Here is a 20710-nt window from a genome sequence, read left to right on the forward strand (position 1 = left end):
ACGTCATCCCCTATAGCAACCCTCACCTACCTCCCTTCCTTTATGGAGAATCATCACACACTGTAACTCCGGAGCGTAATTCATTTGCTGTATATCTGATATAGTCCTTTTTTATAAGAAGGCTTTGGAAGGTTAATAAGATCTTACCAAATTTTGTTACAAAATGGATCAAGTTGGGAAAGCGGTGTGAATATACTCTCCTCACCCCCCTGCCGCCCTTCATGTCACCATGACTTTGACTGTGATGTTCAACTGCAGTTCTGCCCCTTCTTAGACCCTCCATTGGTGTCTAATAATACCTAATGTACCTGCGCATGCACGTGTTGTATGTGTGAGTGCCTACGTATAATACTAGGATGATGATACACATGGTCAGTGAATAGGGTCAGGTAGATAAGGATTTGAAAAAAAATAAAGTAGGATTAAAAAAACCTTGAAATGCTTTATTTTTAAAGACGCTGTTGATGCATTAAGCTTGTACAGAATTAGGAAACTTAACATATTAGAAACCGTTTAAATCCATGCATGGCTTTGTTTTAAATTGCCTTACATTTTCCCTGCAAATATGGACACGTTTCTATATATAACATATATGAACATGTCCAAAACTTAAATACATTTATATCTAGTTTATTCTGTAAAATAATATCCTTTTGCATTTTGCAAAATGTATTTCCATTGATTGCAATGGATCTTACTGTCATAATGTCCTCTATATCCTCCACTCTGGTAGTGAGGAGGTCTGTGGACACATATGTCTTTGTAATTAGTTTCAGTGCTTCTGAGAGGTGATGTCAATGTATTTTTTTTTTCTCTTTCCCTATCAATATCAGTCCGTCGTTGCATTGTTACATAGAGCAATATGAAAGCCAAATGTGTCCAGATGGCTGCGTGAACCTGTGAATGATGTTACACTGAGACGGTGTTGTTTGTCTGAAATGGCCACTGAAGATCTGTGATGCCCATGCAAAAAAACCAATGTCTTAATAAAGGAGAAACAGTAGTCATGTAATACAGTACTATGGGAAGTAGCCGGTGAAACCACAACCAGTGAACCCCCCAAACCCCCAACGGCTGCTCTTGAGTACAGGCCCATTAAGTCCATCACACCTTGGTGAAAACTAACATGAGAATAAGAAGGCCCACTGGGAAATGGGACAGAAGAGTTTAGGAGAGAAGGAAAACGCACAATACATTCTTGCCTGTAGTTTGTCACCCCAGCAGTATTTTTTTTTAATCCCCGAGTACAGTTACTAATCATTTCTGCCTTTTTAAAATATGGTTAGGAAATGTTATAAAAGAAAGGTGTTAAAACTCAAATTGCCCTCTTCTCTGAATTATTCAGTTAGCTTAATTGTATCTTTTTTTTTAAAAAATAAAAAAACGAGTTTATGTGCTTGTTATGAAACTAAATTATGTGTTGGTGAACATATAAATGGAAATGTCTACCTGTTAGCTTCCTTGCAGAACAGATGGAAATATGTTGTTTGTGTTAACAGCAACATGTGAGTCACGGACTGCTTCACATTTCAACGGTTCTCTGTTTCTTTGTGTATCAGTGGAACATTATACTTTCCCTCTGTCTGATTCCTTTTGCCGTTGTTCAGGTAGCCGAGCTGCATCATCAGACTTAAGGTCCTTTCAAAGACTCTGGTTCCAGGTTACTGGTTAATTTACAATCCATGTGTAACAAGCCTTATGCTGCGCTTGTCAACCCACCCTCCTTATGACATCACCTCTTGGCATCGCAGTACTCTGGCTCATATTGCCTGCGTCGTCTTGTACCATTAATTTAATGTATGCAAATTAATTCCGGTTGCAAGTTGCACATTTATACCAATGATTGTACTTTTCTATTTATGTAACTAAAACAAAACACAAAGAAATTATTCATTTAAAAATAAATTTATTCTATTGAGTTTTTTTGTTCCCTGGTCTGTCTTTATGTGTCTTTTCCATCTTGTGATTCACAAGGTGTTTCGAATGCATCCATGTGTTTTGTGTATTGTTGACCAAGGCTTTCCGTGATTATGTGTGTGTGTGTGTGTGTGTGTGTCTTCATCTGCGAAAAACCCTCTCTGGGTATGAGACCGAAACACAGTATTTGCAGGCTGTTTAAAATGCACTTTCAGGTGAACTGATGATGCTCAATTGTCCATAGTGAGTGTAGGTGTGAGCAAAGGTGTGTGTGTGTATGTGTGTGTGTGTGTGTGTGTGTGTGTGTGTGTGTGTGTGTGTGTGTGGCTACCCTTTGTTGCACTGGCATTCTGTCCAGGATGTACCCCTCCTAGCGTAGTGCACAGTGATTCTTGGGTAGGCTCCGGACCACAGTGATCCTTGCTTGGAGAAGCAGGTAATGATAGCGAGGTAGTGAGAACGAGTGACTAAAACCAGACGAGTGTTCAACCAGACATAATGCTTATCGTACATGAAGGTAAGCCCAACGTTCATCTTACCTGTCCGTGTTACCTGCACTGGGCTGGACAGGACATTGTTGAGCTCTCAGCAGCCCCCCCCCCCCCCCCCCCCCCCCGATGATGTCACTGTGGGGTCCTCCTCACTCTCTTTCAGATCATCATATTTTTGCCGAGTTAGACAGCAAAACAGAATTTCTGCATAAGAGAAGCATTAAAAGCCTTTCAGGGTCACATTAAATGTATTTCTGGTCTATGTAGTTAAATCTGACCATCAGGCTTTAAATTTCTTGAACGACTTTGCAGAGCTTTCAGGTATTCACAGCAAGCGAGAAAAAAAAAAAAAATTCCTGACATCTCCCAGCTTCCTGTAGACATAATTCCTTATAAGGTGAGTCATTTTCAAGAAGGTTTCAATAATGTAATCATACGTATGATGCAACTGCCGGTATAGCAGTCACGCTCATAAGGGAATATGACAAAAGTATTCAAGGCAGCTGGACAGAATCACAGCAATTACAGAAACTTAAAAAGTTACTTTAAACTCTCAGTAAAATGATTCACTTTCCTGGTTCATTGCTATAATAAGATTCAAGAAACGACCCAGCAAAATGCTAAACTTGCCCTTTGCTGCATATAAATTTGAGCCCCCCCCCCCGACCTTTACAGTAGTTTTTATTTTTTGTGTTTCCTTGCACTTGCTCAGCACAAACCCCCAGCTCCCTGACTTCTAGCATGCAGGATGCCTCCTGAATATCAAACATCTGCTTGACGCTCCTCTGAGTCGTTGTCCATGTCAGAATCCTCCTCGCAACATTTCCCAAAGGAACCACAGCCTTCTGCGCGCGCACACACAGTCCAACACAGGACAGTTACGAAATGTTTTATCGTCAAAAACAGAATGAGCTTTTGCTATCAAAACAAGATGTGTGCTATTTCTGAGAACAAATGCATTTTTTTTAGACAATAAAAATGCTGGCATATTTAAAAGATGCGGTACATATCTTCATATTTTTATTTCCTTGCCGCTGAAATACACAGATACAAAGTGCACATACTGCGGTTTACTGAAAAGCCCAGTTACATGTTCATTTGCATCCCACTCACACTCAGAAATCCATTCAGATTCTACAGAAAAAGAAGCTAAACAACTTAATGGCACAGCAGCAGCAACATCTCTAGGAAGACGTTAAACTGCAGTTAAAATGACATTTATTGTCTATCAGACATTGCACTGTGGAGACAGCAAGCTGTTCAACATTAGCACCACTCAACGTTCAAAACAAGAACATTGTCTCCCACGCTCAAATGGTTGAGAACAGCAGAAGCTGTTGGCTATGTTTGGTTTGCCTTTCAGACAGTCATCCACGTTTCTATGATAGGTTGACAGTACTAGAATAGACCTGTAGGCAGGCGATCATGTAACAGAAGCTGTCGTTCGGGACACCTTATAGTAGCGGTGCAAAAACTGCTGCACCTAGTAAAAAAGCGCCTGGGTGGTGCGAGAGGACGTGGGTTCGATCCCTGCTCAGGCTGTGTGAAGTTTGCATGGTCTCCCCGTGTCTGTGTGGGTTTCCCCCGGGTGCTCTGGTTTCCTCCCACACTCCAAAGACATGCTGTGCAGGTTCACCCATAGTGTGTGAGTAACAGAGAGAGTGTGTGTGTGCTCCACTGATGTATGGATGAGTGACCCAGTGTAAGTAGTGTATCTAGCAGTGTAAGTTACCGCGGTGAATAAGGTGTGTGGGCTAGTAACACTACATAGGGATCATCGGAAGTCACTTTGGAGAAAAGTGTCTGCTAAATAAATAAATGTAACAATTAAGCTTTTCCAATTTAATGCTGCGCACATTTGTTTGTACAGACTGCAGGCTGACAATTACTCAATAAGACTTACCTGACAGCCAGTCCACTCAGTGACATCTTGTACATAAGCATCACTCATCAGGGCAACGTTGGTTGTTTACACGCTCTCGCAGACAGGCCAGTGCTGAACATCTTTCACCAGCAGGCATAACAATGGCTCTGGCAAGGTTCCCACTGAACTCCCACCAATCCATCACAGTTCAGCTGCCAACCGGAATGTCACACTGACTAGGATACAGGAGTAGAATAAAGCAGGTGAGAAACACAGCCTAAGAGAACAAGGTCATAACCTTAACCTCAGCAAAGCCCCAGCAAGGAATCCCCACACACATACACACACACACATCATCAGAAACCTCTTGTCCCATACAGGGTCACGGGGGGAGCCGGAGCCAAACCCAGCAACACAGGGCGTAGGGGAGGGGACACACCCAGGATGGGACGCCAGTCCATCACAAGGCACCCCAAGAGGGACTGAAACCCCAGACCCACCAGTGAGCAGGATCCAGTCCAACCCATTGCGCCCCCGCAAGGATTTCACTCCATCCAAATAATCTTTGCCCAGAGACACCACAATCTAAACAAAGTCCCAAATCCAGTACATGCCACACAACCAAAAAATACCAACTTCTTACAATAAATTAAATAAATATAGCAACGTGCCAAAACCCAGAAAGCACTTCAGCTTGCCTTCAGCTCTCTTGATTTTCTGTGAAACTGTTGACAAAATGATGAAGGGTCTATAATGGCCTAGGCAACAATCTCATGGGCGTCACTGGCTCCAGCGATTGCTTTGCATGTTGTGTAGGGCTAAGGAAAATAAAAATACTCCTTTGTCTTACTCTTCACATATTCCAATACAATATCAATAACACACCCATACACACTGCTGAAAGGATTCGAGGGTAGTTCCATGAACAGCAGGATGAAGTCAAAGGTGTTCCATGGCCCCACAAACTATCATGACAAACTTCTTCATCCATGAGGGTCCCATCCAAGGGCAGGAATCTTTCCTGGATCAATAGCTAATTTCACACCCTTCAGAAATTATATGAAGATGGTCCAAAAAGAACTGAAGCAGTTCTGAAGGCAGTTCAGAAGGTCTCTCTCCTTATTTACTACTGGTTTAAATAGTACCTTAACTCACAATTGATTTGAGAGATCCTTCCTTAAATGGCTAGTTTGAGGACTCCTCTTGCCCAGTGGTTGGTTGCATAAATCCTCCAACATTAAAGAGGTAATCTGAATAATTCATCAACATGCAAATTCTGGTTTGTATGGATTTCTCCACAAGTTTGAATCGACCATCAAAAAACAACCAAATCCATCATCCCAGGACTACAGTTCTCTGGAGACTGCCTATCTAAAAACATGCAGAGTTGTTTTTTCCAGTAGTCAAAATTAGTTTTCTGCTCATCACTAGAGAAGAAAAATAAGCATCTTCTTTTAATAGTGTTACCATATTTTTCTCCTGTTTGTTTGTCAGCTGAGAAATAGTGCTTTTCCTGTGTTTATTTTCTAAACAAATGAAAGAAATACTTTGGTTAAGAAAAAAAAAACTTTATACAGACAATAATTGTCAAGATACTTCTTGTTGCTTCTTAGTGGAATATTCTGCTGCCATCCCACAGTGTGCAACATGTGCCAATTTAGAAAATTCATATAGTTGTAAGTTACTTACTTGCAAAATCCCTCTCTAATAAAGCTAAATGACAATTTTAGTTGATTCCCAGAAAACACCTAAGGTACAAACTCAAGGCCGATGATGCACACATTGTCCTCTCGTCCATGGGAGATGGATGTTGGAGATGGATGTTGGAGATGGAATGAGGGCAAAGGATTCCAATTCCTAGGTGAGTGGAGTCAGTCAGTCCTCTGTGCTGCTTGTTGAGAAAATAAATCAGGAAAGATCCCAGGGTAGGAGCTCCAACACCGCAAGATATTTTATCCTCCTCAGTTTGCAGGGGCCTGATCTACTTCCAAGAAGCTAATGGTACTTCCATTCAGTCAGCTCGCATTTTTATTATTTTAATTTACATTTATTCATTTAGTTGATGCTGTCACGTCCATGCCCACAACTCGGTCGACAGCACCTGACTCCAATTCAGCACCTACACTTTAAAAGACACTCCGCAACTCCCAGACCTTTGCGGAATCTCGTCAAGGATGACCACCCTTTCTTGTGACTCTTCGTTCACAAGCATCGCTAGCTCTTCATTCACGTCCTCCGGTTTCTGACTCCTCGCTTCGTTTCCCGACCACGTCCACGGATCCTCGTTCCCGTCCTGTTCGTCGTTCGACCGACCCTTCGCTAAGTCCCCTGACCTCGCCCATGGATCTTCGCTCTGACCCTGACCGCTGATCGACCAACCCTTCGCCTGTCCCCAACACCGAGAACTTACCTCACCTTACCTCCGGACGAATGGCGCCGCACTTGGGTCCAGCCATCCCAGGCCTCTATGTTTCACGTGACAGATGCTTTTCTCCAAAGCAACTTACAATGTTAAGCTACTTAGAGTTATGTTATTCACCCATTTATACCACTAGAGTAAACACCTGGCTCAAGGGTACTACAGCCAGAGGTGGGGATCAAACCTGCAACCTTTAGATGTAAAGGCAGTAGCTGTAACCATTACAATACCAGCTGTCCCTATAATTAAACCAATGCATTAATTTCATGAAAACAATGTGCATCAAAGAGACCCGTGACTCCGTTTCCTGCCTGTACAGTCACAAGTTATCTAACTGCAACACACAGGAGGAATTCAATTTCAGTTTCCACTGTGTCATATGAAGATAGCCTCAGAGCATCTCAGCTATCGACTGACAGCGGGACAAAGCAATACTGTAAGCAATGCCCACAGGCCATAGTGAGAGCAAGACAAATCTTTACCATCTATGAAAAGTCAGGAAAGACGCAGGTCGCAGTTGAGGGAGAGCAGGGTCGACGGAAGTTCACCTGATGGTGAAGTTAGAGGAATGTGGATTTAGGGATGTTGAAGCTTCCACAAACAGCAAAAAATAGCAGGTTTTGTTAATATTGTTCTACATCTCAGTTTGACACCTCTAGCTTGTTTCATTATAATCAGTCCTGGAACACAATGATAATCTTATGTACTATAATTGGAATAACTATATTTTTCAAACTTCCTGTACCTACATTGAATTTGACTGGTTACAGCTAAGCATGGAAGTTAAATAACACAGAAACAAAGCGGCTGAAGCGGGAGTTATTTTACGTGCTAGTAAGAGGTGAAACATATGAAAATGATTTATGAAAATATCTGATCAGAATGTCAGAAAAAAGCATGTAAATTGTTAAATTACTGAATGATGTGCATACATGTCAGTCTGCTGCATTCATGTGAGTACATCTGGGCTTTATGAGACTTTACTGAATATAGGTTGCTAGGCTACTGCCCCAGATTTGGATTGATGCCTAGAAAAGAGAGAAAAAATACAGCTCATCTAACAGAAATATATCAAGTTCGACTATTGTTGGAGACACGTTTTCCCTGGTCATTCAAAATTATGGTATGGGAAAAAATAGTAATTTATGGGGGAAAAAAAGGACTTTTGAAAGAATCACGCAGTCTCCTGTAATTTCTGAAGGGGATCGGGTCGGCAGAAAGCCTCTAAACCACATCTTTGCTGTGGGAAATAAGAAGCACTCGGTAATTTTGTGTGACATGACATGGCAGCAGGCTTTTGTAAAACATGGCATTGGGTTATGAGAAAGCCTTATTCTGCAGGTCAAGACATTAGTTATAATACATTAGCGTCTCACAGCCGAACTAGCCAGAGAGAGTTATTGTGGGCATCCTTTGCGGTAAACTATATAACCATGTTCAGTCACACCTGGAAGTGACCTTGGTCAGCCCTTTAGTAGAATATGAAAAAAATATTGGATAATTGGAAAAATACACCTGGTGTTGTGGTTAAGTGACATTAACAGAACAGCGGAATACCTTTGTAGAATCATAATCTGATTTATTTGGCCAAGTATGCACACACATAGAGGGAATTTGGCTTTTGTTCCCAATGGCTCATAGTGCAGAGAAGACAAAAAAAAAAATCACAAAATCCATATACACACACATATAAACATACATGCATACAACAAATTCAGGGATGGGAGGAAATAAGGAATGAGGGATGGAATAAATAATGGGGGACAAATAAATGATGAGGGAGGGAATAAGTAAGAGGGATGTTTATATACTTGATCACGTGTTCGGTGTCTGTTTTATTCTGAAGGAGTGTTTGAAAAGTTTGAATCAGTGACATTTCATCCCCACAGATGCCTCAGGAAAAGGAACAACAGTGACTAACTTTTAATTAGTGGTCTAAGCTGTTTAAAACTCACATGTGTGATTAAGGATGAGGGAATTTTAATCAGCTCTCTTACAATGAAAAATACTGCAGCTCCCAGAACCATCTTTGATTGTGCATGATCTTAACAATAAGATTGGTAATTTGGTTTCTGGAAGCTTCTGCTCGAGTTTGATTTCCAGTACAGAAAACCAGAGGGTTCTTGTACCACACTAAGAGCTCCCTTACAGCTTTATGCATTAAATAAGCACATGCATTAGGTCTGCTGGGGATTTTATATGGATCTCACAACGGTAGAATGTCTCGAAACAAGGATACAGACTATTTCAAACATATTATTTACATATTTATTTCATTCTGTTCACTTTTCTGTTCACTTTTTTAATGCAATGCAAAGCGTTTGCGCAGGGAATGTTTATAAAAAAAACGAGTTCATTTCGTTCGTGCAGAAACAGCTCCAGCATAAATACAAATTATAATCCAGTTGGCAGCCGACTGATCGGGTGAGTATCATTCTCGATCTGAAAACCAAAAGTTTGCTGGTTCAAGTTTGACTCCATTCTACTGTTGTTTTTACCCTTTAGCCTGGTACTTACCCGGAACTGATCCAGTAAAATAACCAGCTGTATAGACAGATCAAATGCTATGCGTCACCTTGAATATAAACCAAAAATTAAGAATAATGTCAATAGAGCTTCTGTGTCAGACATTCTATTTAATTTGCGACTCAGAACCTAAAACTAACCATAAACTGAATTATCTATTCCTCAAAAGCCTGTGTATTCTATATTCATTAAACATGCAGCTGGTAAAACATTTCCCCATCGATTGGAATTACCACCCCCAACCCCATGCTATAAAATTACAAAGTGCCACATCAATCACTTTAGCCTGTATTTATAGGCAGTTAAAATATTATGGAAGGTTACACATTATGTGCTCAAGCTATTGTCAAAGCCATTAAGTTGGAGAGAAACTATTTTAACCATGCATAGCTACCACATGCCACATGAATATGCATACATGCATAATTACAGAAAGGGAACCAGTTAAACAAATTTGGTTCCTAGCCTTCTTATTGTTATAAACTTCTCTGTCTTTGACTTAATGACTCAGTGTCATCATGACCATAAAGAGTGGATGGATGGATCGATTGATGGATCGATGGATCGATTGATCAATATTTACTGCATATTCTCCAAGCTCCTCACTCTATTTAACCAGCGGAACAGGTCACCATGCATTTCAGTGGTCTATAAACCATCGTTCTATCCTGATGCAGACTACAGTTCCATTGTTATATTTTCCACTCCTGTTGAAGCAATCCATTTCATTTTCGCATGGGAAAATGTCACCCATAATCTGCCTCTTGAGTAAATGCACCTCAGTGTAGGTAATCGCACAGGCTTTCGGTGTTGTCTTCAATGTTCGTTTATTCGTGATTGGCTTAGGGAAAATGCACTGGGGTTCCTATCACAACATGTGGAGGCCAAGCAGTCACCCACACACCATCTGCGCTGAATGGATACATTTGTAGGAGTGCAGCAGAAATACAGATGTGTGTGTTTGAAAAGAAAATTAAACTTTTTTGCACCCCGGAGAAGATGCTTGTGTGGAAAAATCGCATTGTGTGTTCCTGAGCGTACAAAGCAATCTATGTAGGGTCTAATACAGGAGTTGAAGTCTATGTTGTCAAAGGAATAAATTTAGGAGCTTGTCAATTTCAGATTCACATGGACCAATTAAAGCCCAGAGTAGACATGATTTAAAATGGTAACCATTATTGCAATGCAATGAAAATTGCCATTAGAGACCCAAAGTATGGATGCAAACAACATCACTTGACACAGACAGGCCCCTAGGAGCTGAGGGACCCTATGCATGAAGCACCAACCATCAAGGAAACTTCAAATTGCCTTTATTTGTTTGGAATAATAATAATAGCACCCATTATCTTCACCATCGCCGATTTAAGTTTGATAAAATGACGCATTTCAACTTGATGCTTCATCAATTGGTTAAAAGGAATATCTGCAAATAATGTATCTGACTAGAGAGGATATTTGCACAGAGAAAAGTGTTGGATAAAAGTCAAAATGAGTAAAGATTATGCTCTATGGTGGGCCACCAAATTACATTTTGAACAACAAGGGAACGAAAACTTGTAGCAACAACAAAGGAGCCAAATGAAGAAAAATAAGGAGATGGCTGTCTTGAAATTTTACTAATCTGGATAAGTGGCACACACAAATAACTTGGATGTACACTCTTATTTGCTCATTTCAAGACCCGTTCGTCTCTGGCTTGAAGTTGTTGCTCAGGCACAACAGGGTGGTACAGCGAATAGCACTGCTGTCTCACAGTGCCTGAGTGGTGCGAGAGGACATGGGTTTGATCCCCTCTCAGTCTATGTGGAGTTTGCGTGTTCTCCCTGTGTTTGTGTGGGTTTCTTCTGGGTGCTCTGGTTTCCTCTCATACTCCAAAGACATGCTGTTCAGGTGAGTGTGAGTGACAGAGAGTGTGTTCCACTGATGTATGGATGAGTGACCCAGTGTAAGTAGTGTATCTAGCAGTGTAAGTTACCCTGGTGAATAAGGTGTGTGGGCTGATAATACTACATAGAGTTCGTTGGAAGTCGCTTTGGAGAAAAGCATCTGCTGAATAAGTAAATGTAGCTAAGTGCTTCTTCTCCCTAGCATGGCTTGACGCCACAGAGATTTATACATGTATTAAATGCCTTGATACCGTTTGAAAATTACCTCCACATTTCCTGTGTTTTCTCTCTGCTTGCTTTCATTTGCAAATCGTGCACGACCAATTTTTAGGTTGCGGTGAGCTTTCAGCATCTGGATGTCAGCATTGGTAAATGTCAGTCAGAAACTTGAATCCTGCAGTGTCAACAAAAGATGGATTTTGCAAGTCTCGGGTGGCGATACATAATGCAAGCGTCGGGATTTGCCTGAGATGCACTGTAACATTCAGAAGCAGGACACAATTCATTTCTGCCCTTCTGTTAACTGCCTGTGCAACTTCAGACCTTGCAGGTCTGACCAGGGACTTTCAGTCACTGTTAAACACAATCGATCCAAGCAAAATGACAGCTTTGCCGTCACTGAAGTCATGTAGTTATCATTTTTTTCCATGACGATTCCTTTGTTAGAGAGATGATATTTTTTGACAAGATCAGTTTTCTCTTCCTCTGTTCCCTAGAAAAAAAAGGCAAAATAAAGGCAGTGAGTCGCATAGCACTACAGGATGCGGGATGCAATCAGAAGATTGCAGTAGTTCGAAAAAGTGGAAGTGCCCTGTTGAGGTGGCCTTGCATGAAGTACCTCAACTGGATTTTTACAGTGAAACATCAGACTATTGGGATATAAATGGAAGTGTCCTTAGATACAAGTGTCAGCTACACAACCAACTATTAATAATAATCATTTCTTGCCCAGTCATTACACTTTAATTTAGGGTTCAGAACCTAAGAATAAATGCAATGATTACTCTGGAAGCTGGGAGAATGATCTGCTCTTTCTGGTGTCTGCAGTCAATACTGAATTCTCAGCTCATTTTAATTTCTTGTGCAAAAAGTTCTTGGTTCTGAGCATCACAATCCATCAAGGGCTTAATGTGCCAACCAGCAAGGAAGAGCTTCCTAAATAATTAACTGTTCCGATAAAAATGGATTTCCTGAGTCAATGTTTAACTTTACTTTTTATTCATGAACCCAAACTCTAATAATAAAACAACAGCAATTATGAATGTGATGTAAGTCCTCAAAAATCTAAAATACTGCGCATGTCCCATTATAAATTTGACCATGTGCTCTTTCAGCATCACTTTCATACGTGCAACCATGGTGAACAGTCAAAAAAAGTAACAGCTGCACGTGTCCCAAAGTCAGACATGTCAGAATCCAAAAGTTTATTTTTTCCCTATTGTTTGTGCAAGGAAGCCCAACATGTTCTTGGTACTCAATAGTTCCGGAAAAAAAATCACAGTAGACTTGTTTCCTTTCCACAGCTCAGAAAGATTCTGAAAAAACCAGCCCACTCCTCACAGTGCCCAATATGGTACACCGGACGACTATTGCAACTCCCTTTACAGGGGTAGAAGCTAAGTGATTTTTCAATAGATGATAGATGCTGGAAGATGATCCTTCAGCCTTTCACTGACCCATGTGAAAAGGATCCAGGGATGCAGGGTCCCTAAAGGATTTGGGCCTGTGTCTGCTGCCAGTCAGTAACGGTTTGACCACATCATGAAGTTCCTCAATCTGTTTGTCCCATCAAAGTCTCTGGTGCTATGACAGTCTGCTCATTGACGAGCACTTAGAAAGTCACTGCATGCAGATTGCTGGAAGCCTAGGAGCAACAGACGTTCTCAGGTCATTTGCAGGACAGAACATGTATATGTGTGAGATTAATGCTGGCTCTTATTTACCATGTGTGCACCCATGGAGCACTAACCCACCTTCTGTCTCAGCAGCACGCATGAGCCAACACACATATGTGCAGTGATGAAATTGCAATTTGCAGGCACCAATAACAAAAAGCAGTTCTTAAGCATCCTTTATAGTTTCTGGTTATGTAATGCAGAGTTAGTTCAAAACCCCTGGCATCCAGCAGGCAGGCCTATATTTAAATCTGTGAATGTATTATCATATTTAACATAGAATGTGACTTGTTGTCAACAAGTCTTGAAAATTAATAGCAATGTTTATTGAAAGAGGTGATTATGTAAAGGAATTTGGTGATATAAGATTTGAATTAATTTTATACATATATATATATCTATATATAAAGGGGCGTGGTGGCGCAGTGGGTTGGACCAGGTCCTCCTCTCTGGTGGGTCTGGGGTTCGAGTCCCGCTTGGGGTGCCTTGCGGCGTCCTGTCCTGGGTGTGTCCCCTCCCCCTCCGGCCTTACGCCCTGAGTTGCCGGGTGGGCTCCGGTTCCCCGTGACCCCATATGGGACAAGCGGTTCAGAAAAAAATATATATATAAATATCAGAAAGTATTCAGACTCCTTCACATTTTTTTATGTTGCAGCATTATGCTAAAATTGTTTAAATTCAGCGCGGGGGTGCGGTGGCGCAGTGGGTTGGACCGCAGTCCTGCTCTTCGGTGGGTCTGGGGTTCAAGTCCCGCTTGGGGTGCCTTGCGGCAGACTGGCGTCCTGTCCTGGGTGTGTCCCCTTCCCCCTCCGGCCTTATGCCCTGTGTTGCCGGGTAGGCTCCGTGACCCCGTAAGGGACGAGCGGTTCTGAAAATGTGTGTGTGTGTGTGTTTAAATTCATTTTCTCCCTCATCTACATTGATTACCCTATAATGACAAAGCAAAAACAGGATTTTAGACATTTTTGCAAATATAATTTATATTATATTATAATAAAAATATATAATTAGTGCAAAGGGTGTGAATATTTACGTCAATATGATAATTATTGTATTGACGTAAGTACTCACACCCTTTGCTATAACACTCGAAATTTACCTCAGGTGCATCCCATTTCCACTGATCATCTTTGAGATGCTTCTAGACCTTGTTTCGAGTCCATCTGTGGTAAATTCAATGGGTTGGACATGATCTGGAAATGCACATACCTGTCTATATAAGGTCCCACAGTTGAAAATGTGTATCAGAGCAAAAGTCAAGCCATGAGGTCAAAGGAATTGCCTTCAGAGCTTAGAGACAGGCTTGTATTGAGGCACAGCTCAGCGAAAGCCTACAAAAATTTCTTCAGCATTGAAGGCTCCCAAGAGCACAGTAGCTTCCATAATTGTTAAATTAAAGATGTTAAATTAAGATGTTGAGAACAAGCATAACTCTTCCTAGAGATGGCTGCCTGGCCAAACTGAGCAACTGGGGGAGAAGGGCTTTGGTAAGAGAGATGGCCAAGAGCCCGGTGGTCACTCTGGCTGAGCTTTAGAGATCCTGTGTGGAGAGTGGAGAAACTTCCAGAAGGACAACTATCACTGCAACATTCCACCGATCTGGGCAAAAAACACTAAAAGGCACCTAAACTCTCAGACTGAGAAATAAGATTCTCTGGTTCGATGAAACCAAGACTGAACTTTTTGGCCTCAATTCTAAGCATTATGTCTGGATGAAACAAGGCACCGCCTTGATACCTGGTGGTGGCAGTATCATGCTTCGAGGTTGTTTTTCAGTGGCAGGAATTGGGGAGACTGGTTAGGGTTGTGGGAAAGCTGAGTGGAGCAAAGTACAGAGATATCGTTTATGAAAACCCGGACATCTCTCCAGAGACCTGAAAATAACTGTCTATCGACGGTCCCCGTCAACTTGAGAGGGCTTGAGAGGATCTGCAGAGAAGAATGCCATAAAGTCCCCAAAACAAGGTACACAAAGTTTGTTGCGTCATACCCAGGAAGACTCGAGCCTGTAATCACAATCGTTCAGATGGAGACAACGACTCACACCAGTGCACAAAGAGACAGAGCCATCATTCCTTAGGAGCCAGCTCCGTTCTGCTGTCTGACCCACTGCCACTCACTACAGTCCCACTGACTGATGTTTCCTTTAATCTTGCCCTAATGTCATTAGTTGCATGCTCTACACCAGTACGCTGACCACTGTGAAGGTCTACAGAAGAGGGTAAGGAGGGAGGAAGGAAGAAAAAGAGCAGCAGTGATACTCTGGGGGGATAAAGGAGTGACCCCCCCCCCCCCCAAACTCCCTCCATAAACAGGGATGAGGAAACGAGGGGTGAAAAAAGACGGACTAACGGAAACAGACTTACACACTGGACCTCAGGGAAACCGAGAATGTTCTGTCTAGTGGATGTGCACTAGACTTAATGTGGAAAAGAGGGGGCTGAGATGTGATTTACATTCATACAAACAGCACACGCGGTAAACCTTATTGGTAATTTCATTAAAGTGGACCTGAAGAGTGAACCTGAAGCTTCATGAAGTGATTTACTTTTCCCACAAGGACTTCTTGGGCTCCAGGTTCATGCTGTAAATGGTTCATTATCATTCATAGGCACATTGGTCTCCTTCATTGTGGAGGTCAAAGGGTCTTATTTACCCGTACCACGGACCCCCGCCCCCCCGAGATTTTATGCTTCTCCAAAGAAAGGTTTACTCCGGCTTCTTCGGGGAGAGTGGTTGAGAAACGAGAAGGAGTACGGAGTGGAAATCAGGCTAGTATTGAAGTGAATGCTGAGTAATGACTCAGTGGCAGAGTTAAGGGTAGCAAGATGAGTGGTTTGGAATTAGATTCATGGGCCAACAACATGACAGTCTACCTTTCTAAAAATCTACCATTTGAAATAATACTGAATAAATACATACAGGTGTAATACCATCTGTGCTTACATGTATGCATGTGCGCATGTATGATTGTGGGTGAATCTTTGCACTTGGGGGTGACTGACGTCGACGAGTGTCAAGGCAACAAAGCTTTGGCGAGGTCCAGGGTCTGGATACGGAGATGGCCCTGTGTCAAAAGAGCCGCTGGCCGACGGCGTGCGGCACTAAATGCCACTGCGTCACGGGCTAATCTCCCGTGACAGCGGGTCGAAGTAAACCCGCATCAGCGTGACCTGTCCGGGCCGCCTTCCAGGGCTTCGACACCCCTTAAATGTCATTTGGGATGGCCTCGAGCCCGTTGCTGCGAACGACAGCTGTAGTCATGCTGTCCCGCTCTCTCACCTTTTCCCCCCGCACACGTTCATCCCCTAATCATCTCATGTCTACAGAATAACTAATTATTATCTGGATTCCACAATTATAATCCATTGTTATTTCCATGAACTCTTGTTTCTGGGTAACAGCTGATAAATAAACAGTTTTTTTAAGTGCAAGCAGGTGATCACGACTGGAAAAGGGTCTCCATGTGCTCTGCACCATGACTGCATAGGGACAGAGCCTCTTTACCCCATGGTCGGAGCAGTGCTGAACACAGGCGCGGGAAAGGATGTCTGCACCGACACATGAGCTGGGAGGAACGAAAAAGCCGTTGACTCAACTGGTAGCGGACAATCGTGACGCTGCTCAGGTGTGAGGGTTTAATGACTTTGGGGCTGGAGATGAGTGACTTGGTGGATTTGGTTTCCCTAAAGTTTGCTGGAATGCAGCTCAACTTTGGATTCCCGCTTAGATTTTCCCCGGGCAGAGAGCTCCATGCGCTTGATTGGCACATGGTGCCGAACTCCAGACTTCGGCGCCATGTGAGTCAGTGTAATTAGAATAACAACAATAAGGCTTGCTTTCTTCTGGTAACCAACCTTCTCATGACAGGACCGCAGGGACACGACAACGCAGCTGTACCATTGCTACTGTTTTTATAATGTCATTATGTTGTTTGGCAGACACTTATGCACAGAGTGACTTATGCACCTGACAGTTTTGCATCAGATTGCACAGCTGGATATTTTCTGTAACAATTCAGGTGAAGTATGGTACCATGAGCACCAATTAGGCTGCCGTGCTGAGCAATCAGCATCGGTCTCAGCAGTCCTGGAGTTTGTGGGTATGTTTCTCCGTAATGGTGCTTATTAATGAAAGGGGAAAATTATGAGTTCGTGTGGAAAAGTGGACCTTGCAAATGTCTTTTTGTCAGCGGTCGTGTGTGTGTGGGTGTAACAGATCTTCATTGCGCCCGATGTTGGCGCAGAGACTTTGTCCTGCAAGATTTGATCACACTAACTGCCCCCAGGGTGGTCATCGCAGGACAATGCGGTTGCCGTAAAGCGAAGGCCTCTAGACCTCAGAATCTGCCGTATAGCTGGTTTAACTAATTTCTGTTTAACCTCCACTTTTCCACGTCCGGGAGAAACAACGAAGCAGCCAATTAGTTCAACGAACAATTTCCGAGGAAGCAGCGCTCCGACCTGAGCTCCCTGCTTCCCTCTGTTGGTCAGACCACCTTCCTGTGGAGGACCTTGGATGAGAGCTGCTAAAATATTCACATCCTCCCTTCACGCCGAAGTTGCATGGCAGCGCAGTTATCCATCACACAGATCCCCACTCCAGGGCACTCTAGAAGCACCACAAATGCAGAATTTCAGATTTTCTGGTAGCAGTAGTTTGTGCGACTATTTTTTCCTTCCCTAAAGCTGAGGTTTCTTGCGGCGAACAGATTGCATTGCAATAAGGAAATCACTCCAATAAAGCAAGCACACATACACAGTCATACACAGTCCCTTGGGTAGGGGTCTACATGCAACTGTCACGCAAACACGTTTTATCTGATGCAATATGCAGGACTTAACTGTTGTACATTTACACAATTTCATCATAGTGGCCATCATAATAGAATACCAGGCAGTCATGAGACACAGATCCCGTTTTGGATTTAGACTCAATATCTGTTGTTAGAATTATCACATTTTTCTTGGACATTATCAGAAAAATTATGACTTACAGCCAGAAAAATAACTTGTGTATAATCACAGGATGTCACTGAGCTGCGGGGGGAAGACAAGGTGACCCAGGTGTTGCGTCCTATGATTACTGCTCAGGAGACCTGTGAATGGTGATCAGATCCTTCTTCCTTCATTCCAGAAACAGAAAAAAGGCCACCTTGTTTAATGTCTCACACACCCTCCCTTGGTTACATACAGTAGGGACACATATGTTCATCCACCGCACTCACACTACACAAACACACACTCGCAGTTACAATCACTCCCAGACATACTCTCTGTAATTATTAGGTTATTGATTTTCTCAGCAAACTGCTCCCAGGTTACTCACACTGACAATTCCTTCCATATACCCCCCCCCATTACATGTACATTTATTTATTTAGTAGACGCTTTTCTCCAAAACAGCTTCCAATGAACTCTATGTAGTGTTATCAGCCCACACACCTTATTCACCATGGTGACTTACACTGCTGGATACACTACTTACACTGGGTCACTCATCCATACATCAGTGGAGCACACACACACTCTCTCTGTCATCACACACTATGGGTGAATCTGAACAGCATGTCTTTAGACTGTGGGAGGAAACCAGAGCACCTAGAGGAAATCCACTGATCACACTAACTGGCACGGGTAGAACGCGCAAACTCCACACAGACTGAGCGGGGATCGAACCCACGTCCTCTCATACCACCCAGGCGCTGTGCCACTGTGCCGCCCACTAAAACATACGTTCACCAAAGAAAATCAGGCTGAGTACCTTTTATAACCACATGCATAATACAACCTTTCGGTCACAAGTTCCTGCTCCCTAATATTGCGCAATCTGGTAGGCAGGTAGAGGACATGATCCTCAGTACTGTTCGGGTTCTGAAAGGTCATTCCCATATATTTCAAGGGGCAGCTTTACTGGCCTCATATTAACATGGCCCTATTCTATCATCTGGTACACCCTTATGCACCATGCTTGCCGTAGTGACCTTTACAGATTTGTTGACCTCATTGATATTCTGCATCTCCTCTGTCTCCACATAATAAACATCCAGCAGTTTGGATTTATTCCAAATTTTTTTTCAAAATTTGAAGCTTCTGCCCCCGGCAAGTAATTGGCAGTGGTAATGAGGCTGGTGTGTTAATGCTGGGATGTTTGAGCTGCAGATTGACTGAGACTTCTCAAACCGCTGCTGGGAAAAATGAGAGTGAGGGAAACTGTGTGTGAAAAGCACAGGGGTCCCTTTTTTTAAATAATTTTACATTAGTTTTTTTTCTGACTTGTCTTCCCTCTTGCTTATGACTAACAGCAGATACACACAACCCATCTGAAACCTCTTGCCCCAAGCAGGGTTGCGGTAAACCAGCAACACAGGGCGCAAAGCTGGAGAGGGAGGGGACACACCCAGGACAGGCCGCCAGTCCATCACAAGGCACCCCCAGCAGAACTCGAACCCCAGACCCAACAGAGAGCAGGACCCAGCCTAATCCACTATACCACCGCACCTCCCTAACAGCAAGTATTGACTGCATATCATCAAAACAAAAACAAAGGCAGAAACAGCATTTATGTATGCAAGGGAAAAATACAGAAGGTCTGATTGTGTCCTGTGCTTGAACCGGTAGAATGAATATTTGGTCACACACACACATAGAGCAGCAGTTAAAATTCACATCGATGCCATTTTGGCTACAGAGGGAACTGTGGGATTCAGATGTCAGTGGCTACTCCAGAGATCAGCCTCTCTTGGCAGCAGCGATGCAGTTAATGAAGTCAGACGAGCTGAATCGACCCCGGCAGCAACGTCTCGAAAATTAGTCTTAGAGCCAAAACAACAACAAAATTATAGGGAACATGTGGCATGAGAGGCAAATTAATCACTGTTGCAACATTGCAAGGGGAGGTTTAAATCATGAGCAAACACTGCTCTATCTACAGGGCGTGTGTGTGTGTCCATACAGATGAATTCTGAGACTACAACAAATGTGAGTATTTAGGAGCAACAGATTCTGAATATATTCAAACCTAATGAGACAGAAATATCTCTGCCAAACAGGGAAAATAAGGTCTGCTTCAGGATTTTACACACTGGGGGCAATCAATACTAATCTGTGTGGCTTTGTGTGGGATAAAATAATCATCTCACACCTTTTACAGATTCAGAAATCTTGTAGATGTAGCAGTTAGTCCTGTGTCCAGTGCACCTGCAACACGCTCATGTTCCCCTGTCCATTGTCCAGCTCCAGGTTGAACTTTTAACAGCGCTTTTTCCGATACTGATAGATTAATAGGTGACATGGTGGCACGGTAAGTAGTGCTGCTCTCTCACAGCATCTAGGTGGTCTGAGAGGATGTGGGTTCAATTCCCCACTCAGTGTGCGTGGAGTTTGCATGTTCTCCCTGTGTCTGTGTGGGTTTTGTCAGGGTGCTCTGGTTTCCTCCCACAGTCCAAAGGCATGCTGTTCAGCTTCACCCTGTGTGTGTGTGTATTCCACTGATGGATGGATGATTGACCCAGTGTACATCTATGGGTGGAGCCCATTTGAGACTCACATGACTGGGGTCTGTTAATGACCCAATAATCACCTGCCAATTAGAGGATGTTATTGAAATTAACCTGGGTGGTGTCCTCTTTTTCTACAGTTAGCAGTACTTAACGACCCATTAATGGCCAGAACCACCAGAGCCAAGGTGTAAATGGGTGGGAAACTTTT

The sequence above is a fragment of the Scleropages formosus genome, chromosome 8 (assembly GCF_900964775.1).
Source record: "Scleropages formosus chromosome 8, fSclFor1.1, whole genome shotgun sequence".
NCBI lineage: Eukaryota > Metazoa > Chordata > Actinopteri > Osteoglossiformes > Osteoglossidae > Scleropages > Scleropages formosus.